The 15,459-nt window shown below is 38.8% G+C and overlaps 1 long non-coding RNA gene across 3 annotated transcripts in view; it reads right to left on the bottom strand.

Annotated features, from left to right (window-relative positions):
- The window catches only part of LOC101486930 (uncharacterized), a 217,470-nt gene that overhangs the window by 28,891 nt on the left and 173,120 nt on the right, over positions 1 to 15,459 (bottom strand). For all 3 annotated transcript variants that reach the window (XR_013094202.1, XR_003025087.2, XR_013094203.1), the window contains one exon: positions 13,360 to 13,525. This is a non-coding gene — a long non-coding RNA (uncharacterized LOC101486930). The remainder of the gene's footprint in view (positions 1 to 13,359; positions 13,526 to 15,459) is intronic.

Genomic DNA, 15,459 nt, shown 5'->3' with positions numbered 1-15,459 from the left:
GCCTTGAAATTTGAATATAACACATCTGATGATATAGTAAGACATTCATCTTCCCCTGGTGCTCACATTTTAGAGTTTAAACTACATAAAGATTAGTTCTAACCAGTTGTAGTGCTGGTTAATGTTACAGTAGACCTTTTTGTCCTTTGGCTTCAATAAGAGTGTAGAGTGTAGTCTCCAGTTCTTAGTCTGGATAAATGTTTTTCAAACCCACAAACCTGGAAAAAAGCCTCAAAAGTGGTGAAAACATACTGTAAAATGAGAATAATTTACAGGTTTCCAATACAGTAAAGTAGCAATTGATATCAAGGAATAACTGTTAGTAACTGTACCAAAATAGGTTACTAAGTCAGGTGAAGATGCATTTGTTTAATTTTTAGTACTATTATTTTACAAAAATGTAAAAATGCCATTTTTAGCTAAAATCTGTCTTTGAAAAGCAGTGGTAAACCATTTTGATTTCTTAGTGTGTGTGTGTGTGTGTGTGTGTGTGTGTGTGTGTGTGTGTGTGTGTGTGTGTGTAGTTACCTGATGTAATCCATTTGTGAAGAAAAAGGAAGAAAAAGTGAAGAAAAAGTATTTAAAAAAAAAAATCTAATACATGTAGATGCTGCTTGGCTGATTGAATTCGTTTAACGTGGAGTATTATTATATTTATCTCATCTCATTTTTGCATGTTTTAGTGTAATACACTAAAATCTCATTATAAAACACATTATTTAAATGAAAATAACCTTCCTCTGGTGATAAATTATTCACTTTTCTTGAGCACTTTTTTCTTTACTAACAACAATTTTAGGATATTTTTATATTTTAATCCAAATTAATTTTAGCTGTAAAATATTTGTTGCTCCATGTATCCAAATGTGTCCATTTTTTTTTTAAACCAACCTATGATTAATTCATTTTTGTTTTACTGGAAGGTAGTGTGTCAATTATGCATTCAGACTCCTAGAACACTCGCAGTCATTCAGTGTTAAGCCCCTTTAGAGACGAGAACCTCAGGCTTCAGTCCTTATTCTGTCCAAGGGTTTGCAAAAGAGACACTCCCATATGCCTCATTGTGTGTTGGATAAGACCTACCTCCATTCATCTGAACCCTGAGAGTAACCCCTTGGCCACCCTTCTGCCATTCGAAGGAACCAATTAGAATCAATTGGCAGTATTCTCTGGGGTGATTAGCATACATGCTCCACTCGTGGGGCTTTGACAGTTATTGAATCTGTCCTGTTCGAGTGCCGTGTGTGGCTGTTTCGTCACATCTCTAACCACTAGCTTAACAATGAGGTAGCCTGAGATTTAAAACATAAGAACACGCTATAAATCTACTGTATATGTCACAAGTGTGTGCTTTAGTAAGATATCCTCTTAGTTAGGGGATTATGATTGAGCTCAATTTCCAAAATAAATAACCAGAAATAATGTCAAACTCTTTTAGTTTGAAGCTCTTGAAGTTTATAAAATCAAAACCAGCCACCTCACAAACAGATAAAGTATTGATTTTTACATAAAGAAACGACTGACTATGTTACACTATCAGGAATACAAACTATATATGAAATGTGTTTAAATATCCAACTGATGCCTGACTCCAAATGATCTGCTTCTACATGCATTTAAATGACTATACCAGCATCTGTAGGTGATTTTAGCAGGCAAAGAAAAATATGAATATTTCAAAGTGTTTGGTTGTTTTTAGGTCAAACCTGTGAATATTTTATCCTGAGTAGAACATGGAGAGCTTCTTCTGTCACACTAAACAGGGCTGTTTCATAAATTGGTTTTCAAAAATTACTGACAAATGCTTTGAACAAGGATTTGGTGTTAGCCACTCTTTTCTAAATAAGTTTAGAAATGAATCCCGCTCTGGATGAATGTCATTAAATGGTAAACTGCCAAAGGGTATTAATTGGAAACCCAATAACAACAATGGCTAGCTAATTAAAAGATAATATTGCTCCACTGAATACAAAACATGTCAATAACACACTAATCATTTAAATAAGGAACCTTCAGCTCATTGCATGACTAAACCCTCAAATTTACAGGGATCTGTCCTGGCTGATAATGTGGATCCAGTGGCCTCTGGCACAAATGCAGGCATAATGAATCATGGGACTCCTCCAGGGGATAGTCCAATGGATGTTTTCCAGCCGATCTTCATTAGCAGCCATCCAGCTGAAACATCTGTCACTGGAGTGCTTGGCACTGTCCCATGGCAATTAGTAAGCTGACTGCAACAGGTTGTGCTGGAAGATAAACAGGATACGAGCAGAGCCGAAGGCATGCACACAGCAGCTTGTTGTGAGCAAAAAAAAGATGGACAAGCTTCAGCTGAAAAAGTACTGTATATGTATACTCTCTCTCTATAAAAAAAAAGGTCATGAAGCACCTTGTAATACTATAAATTTGTCTATAAACTCCTAAATATAAATCTCAGTAACACTTTCCTGGAAGAAAGGTTTGTTGTATGTATCTAGTTTCACGTTAGAAGAGTTTGTGTACAAATCACTGAAGGGGGAAAAAATCTTCTTTTGTTTGCTTTTATTATTCATCACAATAAGCAGCTGAGATCTGATAACTCTGCAGACGTTATATTAAGATGTTATATTAAGGCCAAGTGCAGCTGATTGCAATAAAAGATATCTACACGAAATCATACTGGTTACATACAAATGATCACAAATATTATCAGGTGAAGTATGACTTGTTTGTATGACTAGAAAAATTTCACAAGAATTTCGTGGACAAAAACATATTACACGTTAATACTGGTTCAATGAAGTCTACATAAGATAAACTGAAAATTCTTTGTACTATAAGAACAGCAAGAAACAGGTAAAACTGAAAGACTGAGAAAGTCACAAAAAGTGAAAGAGGCAGTGAATGGCAGATGCAAAAATGGAAGGACAGGAAATCAAGAGGGATGAACAGATTCAGTCAATATAAATTGAAAAGTGATCATTTGAAGGAAGCCTATTGCAAAATACTGGGAAAATTGAGTCTGCCAGTACGTTACTGTGGTTGTGGGGTGTGTTCCTTCTCTCTCAGCTGTAGCAGGGAGAGGTGGGAAAGGGCGGATCAGGTGTGTCACTCGAGAAGAGTGGCACACCTGGCTCGCACCTGCTCATTAACCTCTCACCTTACATAGTAGATGCAGGGCTGGTGGAGGTATTAAAAACACATGGAGTTGCAGCAGACAGCTATGAGAGTCTCTCAAACAAGACATGAACAGTGAGCTTGCCATAACTTAACAGCAGTGTGGAGCCAGCAGTGTTAGTGTATGCAAAAACAAAGCACTGTGTGTGTGCAAAAAGGTGGCATGTTGTCATCCTTAAAGAGGACAGTTGAGGAGAGTTGCTACAGTTACTTGGTCCATCAACAATATGTCTCCATATAATCAGAAAAACCAGATTATACCGTTTGTCGGCAGTAATAGTTGCTTAGTCTGTATTCAAAGTCCAACCACCTTTTCCATTGCTGTGTCCATCCCAGACTAGAGGACACAAAGAAGCACTTGAGCTGCACAAGAGAGAAGACAACCACCTGAATCACATAGTGAAACACACACACACACACACACACACACACACACACACACACACACACACACACACACACACACACACACACACACACACACCAATCCATTTAATAATGCCACATACCTGAGGTAAACATAACATGGTTGTCAAGATCAACTGCTGAGGTTTTCGTTTTGAGAGTTCCTCGAATGGTTGTCATCATATGGTCAAAAACATGTTGAGTTAAAGAATTCGAAATGTGTATGCGTGTCTGCAGTTTGGAGACTAGCAAACGAGGACTGAGGACATCAACGGTATTTAGATTGGTGCTACAGTTTTTTTAATGTCATATAAAATTCAGACTTCTACGTAATTTTTCAAGATGATTACTGCTCTACATGTTTGTACTGCCAACATAATCTGTGAAACAGTGATTAAGTGTTTTATAAAAGGTTCTGTACTCATGAAGGTTCAGGTTCCTAAAAATATCCTATAGTTGAATCCTGTAAAAGTTATTCTTCTTTTGATGCCTGTAGTTGGCTAACACACACAGTGTTGGTATCAGAATAGAGCCTGTACACAAATGTCACATGAGCAGTTGTAAAATGCAATATCATTAACAATCTTTAACAAAATTTGTCAAATGTAATGGCCATTAGCATTGACAAATTAAACATTTGAACTATAAAGATTCTTGGTTCAATCCCAGGACGAGGCACAAATCCATTGGATGCTGTGTCAAAAGGGCATCTACCATAAAAAGTGACGAAAGCAATCATGCTAACGTACTTGCTGTGGCGACCCCAAAGTGGCGTCTTTAAATCCTCACACTAAGGAACATTTTGATTTTGTCAACAAAACATGAAGAAATTCATATTTTTCTTGTTCTTCATGTTTCTGACAAACAGTTTGCAAATCTCAAACTCTTCAACCTGGTAAAAAATGAAGAAAAACTCAAGCCTTGACTTTTTGTTCTTAAATCAGTGACTAAGAAATAAAATAAAAACAACGAAAATCCCCCAAATAAACCAAGAAATGCATTAAAAAAAAGAAAAACAGTCCCACATATGACAGGATATCTGCTCTTTTGCTCTTTTTTTCCACTTTTTTGATGGTCCATTTACAAGTGAGAATGAGAAACTCTATGAATATGTGTTGCATCTTATTTTTAAAAAAGTGAAATGTTGAAATATGAATGTATCCAACCAGGAATTAATTTTTCTAATTATTCTGACAACACATGGATAAAAAAATATATGGTGTTATAGAATTATTCGGTCAAATATGAGGACTTGTTGACCAAAACATCTGCCAATAACATTCTTAAATTCAGGTTATCTCATTACTTCAGCAAACTATAAACAGCTTAGATATCTGCCCTGTTAGATGCTGCATCTCTTTATAGAAAAGAACCCAGTGCCCCCCACAAGTACAGGAAGCTTTCATCTCAAATAAACAAAGTGAGGAATGATGGGAGATTCTTATCGAGATGCACACGGTTTAACACACGGAAGGGACGAATGCAAACAAAAAAAAAAGCCACACAGTTTAGCAAAAGCACACAAGCAGACACACGCCTTGACCTGCTTCCCACTAAATAATCAGCTGTGGAATCTGCAAGACAAATCTCTGCTCTTCCCAAAGCCAACATCAGTGAGAGCCATTATTTTTCAATCTGCCTCGCAAATCAGCAAACGGGGAAACAATTTGACACTGGTGACAACTAAATTTAGATAGACATAGGCCACTAAGATTCAGGAGATAATCTGAAATGCTTTCAGAAGTGCTTATGCAGAAAGCCCTATACAGATTACCTGCATAACCTATGACTCTTTAAAAATGTAAAAGTAAAAAGTAATGTGCAGGACACTGTAACTCACGCTCAGACGTCTCGGTTTTGGAGAAGGTTAAGAATACACATTTTTTCTGGATTCAGTAATGTCCCTTCTCACTGCGTGCCAGATAATGAGCAGCTAGTCTGGCCCTTTGTATAATTTAGGCTGGTAGTTTGTTATTGCACGACTGTGATTATGAATAACACAAAGACTCACTCCTGCAGGAGTTTAGTCTATTCTGTCTTTCCAGTGTTGCACCAGGCAGACACCCAGATCCCACTGATTAACTGGGACAAAGGAAGCCAGCATGTAAACACACGGGAAGACAAGAAGACTACTGTTGGGGTTCTATATCTGTTTTATGTGGTGGTAGTATTGTGTTTTGTGTGCTGTTGTTCACCATGCTGCCTGCATCGCATGTTGCATTGAAAAGGAGACATGTTGACTTGAGTAGAGTGTGCTGCGGGCCTTTTAAAGGTATCTTAATGTTATTTTTGATACACTGCCATTTTCAATGATGAGCGTGCAGCTGAAGATGTGTCAGATTTAGCAGATCATTTCTGTTTACAATTAAAAGGAGAATTATCAATAACGCACATACATTCGTTCATTGTGTTTTTCAGGATTATCTACAACTTCTAAATTTTCTTTGATGTTTATTTAGGCTCCCATAAAAGAAAATAGTTCTACATTGGGTAACTGTTCAGGCTGTTTAAGCTGCATTAAAATCAGACAAAACCAAACTTTTCCAATAAAAAGAAAAGACAGCGATAGAGAAAGACAAAATCCTTATAGCATTGCTGTGGCATCAAGATAAAGAGCAAGCTGCTCTCTTTAAAGAAGTGAAAATATGAGGTTGAATGAGGTGACAATGGCCTAATGGTTTTAGTACTGTATATCTTACAATATGTAGACATCTCATACTCTGATGAACATGATTTTTTTGCATATAAGTCTGTTGACTTGATTCTTATTTAATTATGTTGCTTTGATTTTTTTTTATCTTCATTGTAGATTTACTGTATTTAAACATTGTAGCAGTAAACTTACTAAAAGTGACCACATATTCTGTTAAAAACTTGTGTGCAATAAACACTCCAACAGGAGAATCACACTCCCCCTAAAGCTCATGTTTTCTAAATTCCCCAATGCTAAGTCTTTGAGTCAATGAATGAATCCCTATATGTCAACCCCTCCCTTTTCTGCCTGTGTTCCTCTTCCTGTGTGCGGCCTCTGCATCACTTAACACCAGCTGATCTCCTCTTCCACTCAAAAGCCGCCTTTTCATTTCGGTTCACTCAAATACACTCTACAGATTTACAGTGTGCAGAATCTGGTGGGTTGTTTGATTCAGGAAGCTGAGGAGATCAACGAAGGAATTAGGGGATAATGTACACACATGCACAGCACTCTGTGTACACATAGAAGGGACACAGCACACATATTCACATATACAGGAAACACTAAACCACAAAATCTACACATCGACAGATACATATTTACATGCATGAACAAACATGCAGAGGAAAGCCTTAAACACAAGACAGGCATTCACGCATACAGAGAAAACTCTGTGGCAAATGAATGGAAGCACACACATGCATGGACGCACACACATACACGGTTTATGAGACCTGATGAAGACAAGTGTTCTATCAACAACTCCAACTCTGGTATCATTTCCTTCCTGAGGTTCACCGCAAACATTACAAGCCTCCTGTCTCTTTCACTACATGGCAAGATTACTAACAGGGTTTCCAGGTTAGGGCTGATTACCCGGGTGGCCTGCAATGGCTGAAAAACACATACAGAAAAACTCATGCACACATGTAGTGATTAAGATCACTGCAGCTCATGCAGAGGGTCTGGACATGCTGGCAGGAACATACAAAGACGGAACATGCTGCCATAGAACCCAAAATACATTCAAGGATACAAACCATGCATGCACGCAGGTTTGAGGGGGAAATCTAGGGAGTCGGATGAAGAGATTAGTTTATCATCCCTGGTGATGACAGACCCCGCTGATGTGTGACCACAAAGCAAACAACCACTGATCGCTGTCATGTTTCTCCTGCAGCCAAGGGGAAAGGATGGTGAAGAGTTTTACATGTGAAGGTCCAAACACTCAGGAGTATTGAGCTCAAGCCAGAGTGGGAACACACTGCACTCTGGAAAGGCCTAAGTGGAATATTCATCAGGCAAAAAAGCAGCTATGGATTTTACTGGGTTGACACAGAAAATTCTGTTGCTTGTTTACTTTTACTTGAAATTCTGTGTAGTGCTGAGATGCGATCAGATGCACAAATTATGCTGCCCTTTCACTATGAAGAGGGTTCATGTGTTATATAACTATAAAGATGCTCAGGAGTCTTGTTGTTGGGTCTGTTAACACACTCCATATACATGCACTACTTACTGCTGCCAATTTATTTGCCTCAGCTACTTTGAAATAGTTGAAATTCCTGCAGAGCCTTAACTCAATAAAACTGTTATTTAAGAAATTTAAAGAAAAATATATTGAATTTAACTGAAAGAGAAGAAGCACTGGGAATTTTCACATCAAAATCTCATCTACAGCAAGTTTACACCACTCTGCTTCATTAAACATGCTAGAGTGCGAGGGTATCCCTTTTCACCTCACCCATCTGTGACACTTACGGGCTTTATACCAATACATGCTGAAAGCCTTGGCATCTCTGTTATTTACAGGAATGAAATGACGATATAATTTTGGCATCTTTGGACCGTAACCTAATATGTGTATTGGGGGGGCAACAAAGTGTGATGCAGGCAGGTTAAAGACCAATACTTAGAGGATGAGGAAACAAGCAAATTTCTTAATGCGTGAAAGGTGAAACAGGAGCAGTCTGACCACACAGTCTGATTTTAACCAGAATAATGGAGTTAAAGGTTTGTATTAAATCATGACGGTAAAGAGAGAATTTGATCTAATCGATACATGCCTGTTTTCACATGTCCCATATGTCCCCCTGTGCCTGGATTCCTGCATGTGTTCCTCAGTGTATGTCAAGCCACAGCAACAGACGGCCTTATATTACAAGAACAGGCAGAGAGGAAGGAGGAGCCCCCCAACACGTCCGCTTGGTGAAAGCAACTCTTCACCATACGGCAGCTGTTCACATTTCCTGCGTATTGGATGTCGAGTGGTGGCTATCGCTCATTTGCTGAGTGCATTATTAGCAGATGGACTTCCCGCTTAGCTCTAATATTGGGAAATGGGAGAAATGTGGAGAGCACTGTGGAGACACACATATCTATGAAGCAGCTGCTGTCGCTGCTAAAGAATTGAGCGTGTGTAGATATTTACTGCCGAGTACCTTCTGTTTGTGTTTCTCCGTGTCTGCATGCACATACCTCTATCAATACATACTGTATGTGAGTCCTGCATACAGGAGGGTATGTGATTTCTATGAATCTCTCTGTCTATTAGCAGTTCTGCTTGTGTGGGCCAGCTATGTGGCAAGAATTCCCCTTTGACCTTATCCATGCTTCAGTTATTCACATGAGGTTCCAGTAAATGCATGTCTGTCAGCACGGTACGTTCAGCTGCAAGAACCCAGTTGGATGACATTGTTTGTGCTGTTACAATGGATTTCATAGTGAATAAAGGCTATTTCAGTCATGGATTGGACACAATAACGACTTCAAGTATTATTAAAAACAATCTTTACCACCCAGTGTTTCACTGAAAACAGGCACAGATGCTAGTGAAATATATTGGAGCAGCAGTTGAATGAGTTAGCAGGAGCACTTTTGACAGCCTGTGATCAGCATTTGATTGTACAGTTATTCCTTTTTTGAACTTATTAGGGTGGGTTGAGTCTGGATGCTAGGTTCAGCCCTACTTTTTGGCTGCTTGGATTCTTTTCCCTCCAAGAGCAGAGCATTTTCACTCGATACACAGCAACTGTCAAACCGTTTCCCCTATATGGCACGTTCTTTAAAGCAACTATCAGACTAACTTTGTGCAGTAGTTTTGCCTTTGTCTTTCTGCTTGGATTGTACCACATTTGTACATTGGGTTGGACAATAGAATCTCTCAGCTTAGAAACTGTAATGGGAAACTGAAGTAATTTTGCAAATTGGGAGTGTCAAATTTAGCTAAAGAGAATGAAATCCTTAACATACAATAAATACTGAGCAGCAATTACTTGAAATCAAAGAAAGGAAAACTTTGGTAACAAAAGATAAAGTACAGAGCTTTATTAATCACTTGGTAAAAAATAGATTCATAAATTCAAAAAATTAATGGATGGCAAAAGTTTCTAGCATCCATTTCCCTTCACTTATCCAATTCAGGGTCACAGCTGAGCTGGAGCCAATTCCAGCTGTTATAGGGCAAGAGGAGGGAAATACCTTGGACAGGTCGCAGATGTAATGTAGGGCTAACACAGAGAGAACATTTAGATTTAACACCATTTAACCTACCTAATTAACCCACTCAAATACAAGGAAAACATGCAATATCCAAATAGAAAGGCCCTAGCATTTAAATTCAATGGTGCTATTTACCACACCACCCAGAAATGTTAGTAAAATATATCTTAAAATCAAATTGTTTGGATGCCAAGTATTCCATAATAAGGTAATTAGTTAAAAACCCACAGAACCACTTGGGTAGTTACTGTAATATTGTTTGTGTTGAATCAGGTCCAAAGGAGATCTGGAATGTTTTCAGGAGTCTTTATGTTTTCCTACTTAGGTCGTTACAGTTCATTATTCAAAGCATACAAGCATCCAGTTATTTTTTTCTCTCTCCACCATTATTTCTTTGCTTTCCTGAACTTAACCTGGCACACAATTCCTGGCAAAGGATGACTCATTACACCCTCTTCTTCTCTCTATCCTCCTTGTGTACCTTCTCTTAGCCATTTGTTACCTGGGTATGTAAACACGACCAAGCACTTCCTCCACGTTGCTGTTCCTAAACTATATAGTCATTAAAAGGGACATAAACCAGGCCACTTCCTGTGTATGTCAAGCAGCTTATGATGGCACAGGAACTACACCAAGGCCAGGTTTATCTTAAGTGTCTCCTGCCATCTGAAGACACATTTGTTAACTCGGTCAACCATCAAGAGTCCCGGACAATGGAACAGCACACTTAGAGCTACGCTTTCCGCTTCTTCCTTTAAAACAAACAGCAGTGGCAGAAGCCGAGGAGTGTGATGAAAAGGAGTGTTTTGATAAAAGGGTTCTCATACCCTGATGCCAGCGTTTTGGGCCAAAAACGGTTTAGACATTTGAGCTTTCAATCACAGAATGTTGGCTTCTGTTTCTGTGTTAGTGACAGTTTGTCAGACTTGACTGTTATAATAATGTTGTCTGTGGAGAATGACACAGATTAAGTGAATAAATTGAAATGAAGTTAACAAACCACTTGCAACATGAGTGGCTATTTTGAGTTTTAGAATCTGTTTTGTGAGAGTGTTCTAGACCAGCGGTCCTCAACCTTTTTTGCGCCACGGACCGGTTTAATGTCCAACAATATTTTCACGGACCAGCCTTTAAGGTGTTGCGGATAAATGCAACTAAATAAAATGATACGACCAAGACAAAAACTGTGGTATTTTGTAAATATAATAATAAACACGAACTCACTTTATTAGCAGCGTCCTCCTGAAATGCGTCAACCACATTGAGAGTAACATCCTCCTCTCTGCCCCTCAATGCTCTATGGTCCGCTATGGTAACGCGTAAATATTTCTTTCAAAATAAGGCACACAACTACAACATGGGAAAAGACCCAGGGGTTAATGATAAAAACCCTGAAAACGATACATTTCACACCCGAGCCTCAGCTCTCGTGGTCCGGTACCGGTCCGTGACCCGGGCGTTGGGGACCACTGTTCTAGGCCACTGAGCCATTTAATTCACTCAGAGTTAATAAATTTGTACTGGTTTAATGTAACTTCAGTAAAACATCAAAAAAAGGAAGTCACATTTCAGTCCTCTGGGGAATCTTCTATATATCCACTAAATGCTCCATATACCAAATGAAGTGTTGGTCCCTATGCTACTGCCCCTGATTACAGCGTTTGTCTTTTCAAGTAGCTGTAAAATCAATAATCTCAGCATAGCATATAAGCAATAAGCAGAGATGAACTGCATGAAGAGGTGGAACACAAAAAAAGAAAATATTACACATAGTACACATATAGTCAGACACTGGTTTTCTAATACGTTTCCACTCTTGTGGAAGCTTGGCAGCACCTCCACACCTCAGATATGAGAAACTGACTTGTTCTCTTACTACACACTGCACACTGATGATGTAGTCATTGACCTACAGGTTACCTGCTTTGGTGATTCACAGTGTTACAGGAGCATAATTAATTTGTGTGATTTGAACTTTGACCTCTTAAATAATCTAAGTCTAGGAAAATGTGCTGAGCAGAAAATCAGCAGGCATAGCTTACCACTAACAGCCCATCCTAGATAAAGATACAGGAGGGTTACTGCAATGACTCTTGGAAATTGGTAAACCAAAAAGTTGCAGAATGGGTACAAAAGTATATAGTAGGTTTCACTTTGTACACTCCAAAGAATCATGTATGGCATTCTGCTATTACTGCCAAATTTTCTTTGCTACATGTTTTTGAGTGTGAAACACTTGGGAGCTTTGATTGTCACACTAAAAAAAACCCCAGACATGCCAAAAAAGTTATAAAATGATAAAGCCATAGTGTTTCATCCATCTACATAAACAGTCGGTTTCAGAAAGCCTGATACTGTTTGTCCAGCAGTAGCAGAACAATGGTTTGTGATCCTGGGCTGCACTGCCCATGGTAGTCTTGCTGTCCTGAGAAGCTGCCAAATCATAGCCCTCTTTCAATAAGTGGATAATGACGTTCTGTAAGCATGGTGGCACCAGACACCAACTCCACGTGGCCTGGGCTGCCGTTGTCCCCACTTTGTGTCTTTCAGCTCATGCACATGAGTCAGCTGGACACTTAAGGTACAGCATGTCAGATCCAAACATCACAACACATGTCAGGTACTCCATTTGTAGTGATTATGTGCGAACATACAGGTACTGTCGTGAATTCCTGTCTGTTGTAATAGTGATCAGTAAAGTCAGATATTTGGATAAATACTTATTGGTATACACATGGTATCCCCTTTTGTCATATATGGGCACGAGATCGTGATTCATATGGCAGCCCAGATGATAGTCTCTTAATTTGTTATGTATATATACAAGTATAGGAATAGCTGTAGCAGCTATACAATTACAAAACCTATAATAAAAATAACAACTTTCCCCAAACTGCATATAGATCAATACATGTCATCAAAAAATAACTGTTCAATTCAAAGAAATGCATACTTATAAAGTAATAATAATAATAATATGCAAATGTCTTGGGCTGGAGAGGTGGGTCAGCTATAATTACAGGTTTAAATATTTTACCCCAGAACTTTTGGTTCTGTCTTGCACTCCTTTTAGCCACTCAGAATCATTTCAGGTAATTTGGGAGTAATTTTGAGTTTCCCAAAGGTAAATAAAATGAGACGTCATAAAAAGGAAATTACATTGCATCTCATCTGAACTACCAATTTTAGGTCCATGCATAATTTCATTTGATGTAATTAACGTACTGCACAGTGTTTTGAAGGCATATCATTCTGAGCTCTCATTTCCTCAAACCATTTTGTCATGCTACCAAACGCCACACTGATCCTCATAGTATTTTTGGCTAAATTTAAAATAAGCTGCATCCCCTTGGGATATAGCAAGATTCTAGATACAGCAAATCTGCTTTTGGTATATTCCCCAACACCACATTAGCTATTTTCATTTGAAAATGACATATACTCTAGCAGTAGGTTCAGCAGTATATCATATTTAAACCAACACAAAATCTGACATGATGTGCCCAGCAAGACCAAATCCATCTAAAAACAGCTTCCTTCCCAACATAAAGCTCCCTGTATATACTACAGCCAAAACCAGTTTCTGATGGGTTTCATACCGGGTCCTGCAGCTCCAGAATGATTGGATTGCCTCTCCTGGGCGTTTCATGAGGTGTACAGCTGAGGTGAATCCCACCGTGAGCTCTCATGCTTCATACTGAACCATCAAACAGTGGGATTCTTCTTCTGGCCATTATGGAGGCTTCAGTGGACTCATTTGGTACCCTTGCAGAGAGATTAGATGGGAATAGAGGAACAGTTATGAAAGATGAGTATCACAACAAAAACATAATGGACGCAGTGGAAGTGATGTACAAGACTAAGGCAAATGTATTCGGTGTTCCTGCAGGGGACATAGCAGCAATTCTACTAATAGTAAATCTGCTATTACTTATGCCACTATTAGAACCTCATTCTTTAAAATGTTGAAATTCAGTGATAACTTTGAGTATATATTATATTAAACTTTCTTTAATATCCTTTGCATTAAATCCTAGGCCTAGGACTTCTTAGTGCTGTAGGTTAAAACATAATTCATTGAAGGCCTCTCATAGGTTTGATAAGAAGGATTAAAAAATTAGATCATTTCATGGTGGTAATGTTTTACAGTACAAGAAAACACATTTAATTTTCCACACACCTCTGCAGAAGCCTTTGAGATTGTTATAAAAATGTAGCACGCTTGATCCTGCACACTGTGGCATCTCTGCTCTGTCTATCAAATAGACACATGGGCCAGCAGGTTGTTATACATTAATGATACAGTCAGAGCATATGCAAGTGATTCACAGCTTATCAAGTCCAGCTCTCATGATCTGACTACCCAAAGCTGGACACCCAGGAACAACTTAGAAACACATTAAAATAATAAGAAATTTAGGGTCACATACTCATATGGGTAATAATTACGAGTTTAAACACAGTTTTAGTAGCATAGACACAGTTAAGTTTGTAATTTATATTTTTAGTATATTCTCTAAAAGCTAAAAAAAAAAAAGAAGAAAAAAGAAGGGGGAATTAAATGTGCATCTTTTTTGGTCCAGTATGGGTCTTTTGTTCAACACAGCATCAGCATCACAGTTTATTCCTCTCCTCTTCATGTTTTCACAGCAGTAAGCTGTTAATGGAAGCAGAGGCTGCTGGCTGTGTCTGGCAATGAAAATAAGACCCATGTAGGGAACCAGACTGGTGGAGATGAGATATGTGAGTGCATGCGATGCAGGAGAGCTCAGAGGGAGGGAATATTATCCATTTCCATTCTAATACCCTTTGCCATCTCCATTTGGTATTGCTTGTGGTGTTTAGCCAATAAAGAAACTTCTCAAGCATCAATGCAGTGCCTCTTTCTCACCACATTACAGCATGAAGCAGAAACCATATCGTAAATTTGGTACAAATCTGAGGTTAAAAATAAGTATAAGCGTTAAATTTAAAGACCTCTAAATCTTTTAATGTTGCCTTATACGCTTGTTTTGTAATTAAACAACTATGAAATCATCTTCTATGACAGTAGAGGGCTCCATGGAATAAAGTCTTTTCAAGATAACTGGTGATGATACAATGCATGTTTGTAAGCTCCACAGGCTGGATGAATCTAGGGCAAGAACGGGAAACACAGCGCTTTTCCCTCCATCAAGACTATCCCTGACTCACCCTTAAGCAAGGCTCTTTGCAATGGATGAGAAACGTTTTTGACGACACACCCTTACTCTTCATAAACATACAAGCTGAGGGAGCTCCACTTCCCTCAGGTTCCACTGCACTGACTCATTCTTTTCCACTGCCCCGTGAAGGTCCACGGTTGGAAACAGCATTCTAGCTCTGCGCAGACCATGACCCTTGACGGCCAGTGTGGAGTGAGAAAACAGCTGCTGCTTCGGGACGGAGCGCAGTCAAAATTGGTTTGTGAGATGTTAGATGGCTATTGTACAATATAATTAGTCCCTTAAGGAGAGGGGTCAGGGCTGTCAGCAGTAGGTGGGATGTTAGCATCAAATGAAAATAAATATCTTTGCCAATGACAGCAGCCACAACTACACCATTAACTGGAGATTTTTGTAAATGGCCCAGAAAAAGAAATATAAGAGGGAAAATGAAAACTGCAGTTTTTCTAGTCACATTTTTGCTGTTGTACAGCGCCACCCAGTGGTTAATGTAGT

This window comes from Maylandia zebra, linkage group LG18, assembly GCF_041146795.1.
Source record: "Maylandia zebra isolate NMK-2024a linkage group LG18, Mzebra_GT3a, whole genome shotgun sequence".
In the NCBI taxonomy this organism is placed as follows: domain Eukaryota; kingdom Metazoa; phylum Chordata; class Actinopteri; order Cichliformes; family Cichlidae; genus Maylandia; species Maylandia zebra.
The sequence above is the reverse complement of the archived record's forward strand: the minus strand, read 5'-3'. Positions and strand labels throughout refer to the sequence as shown.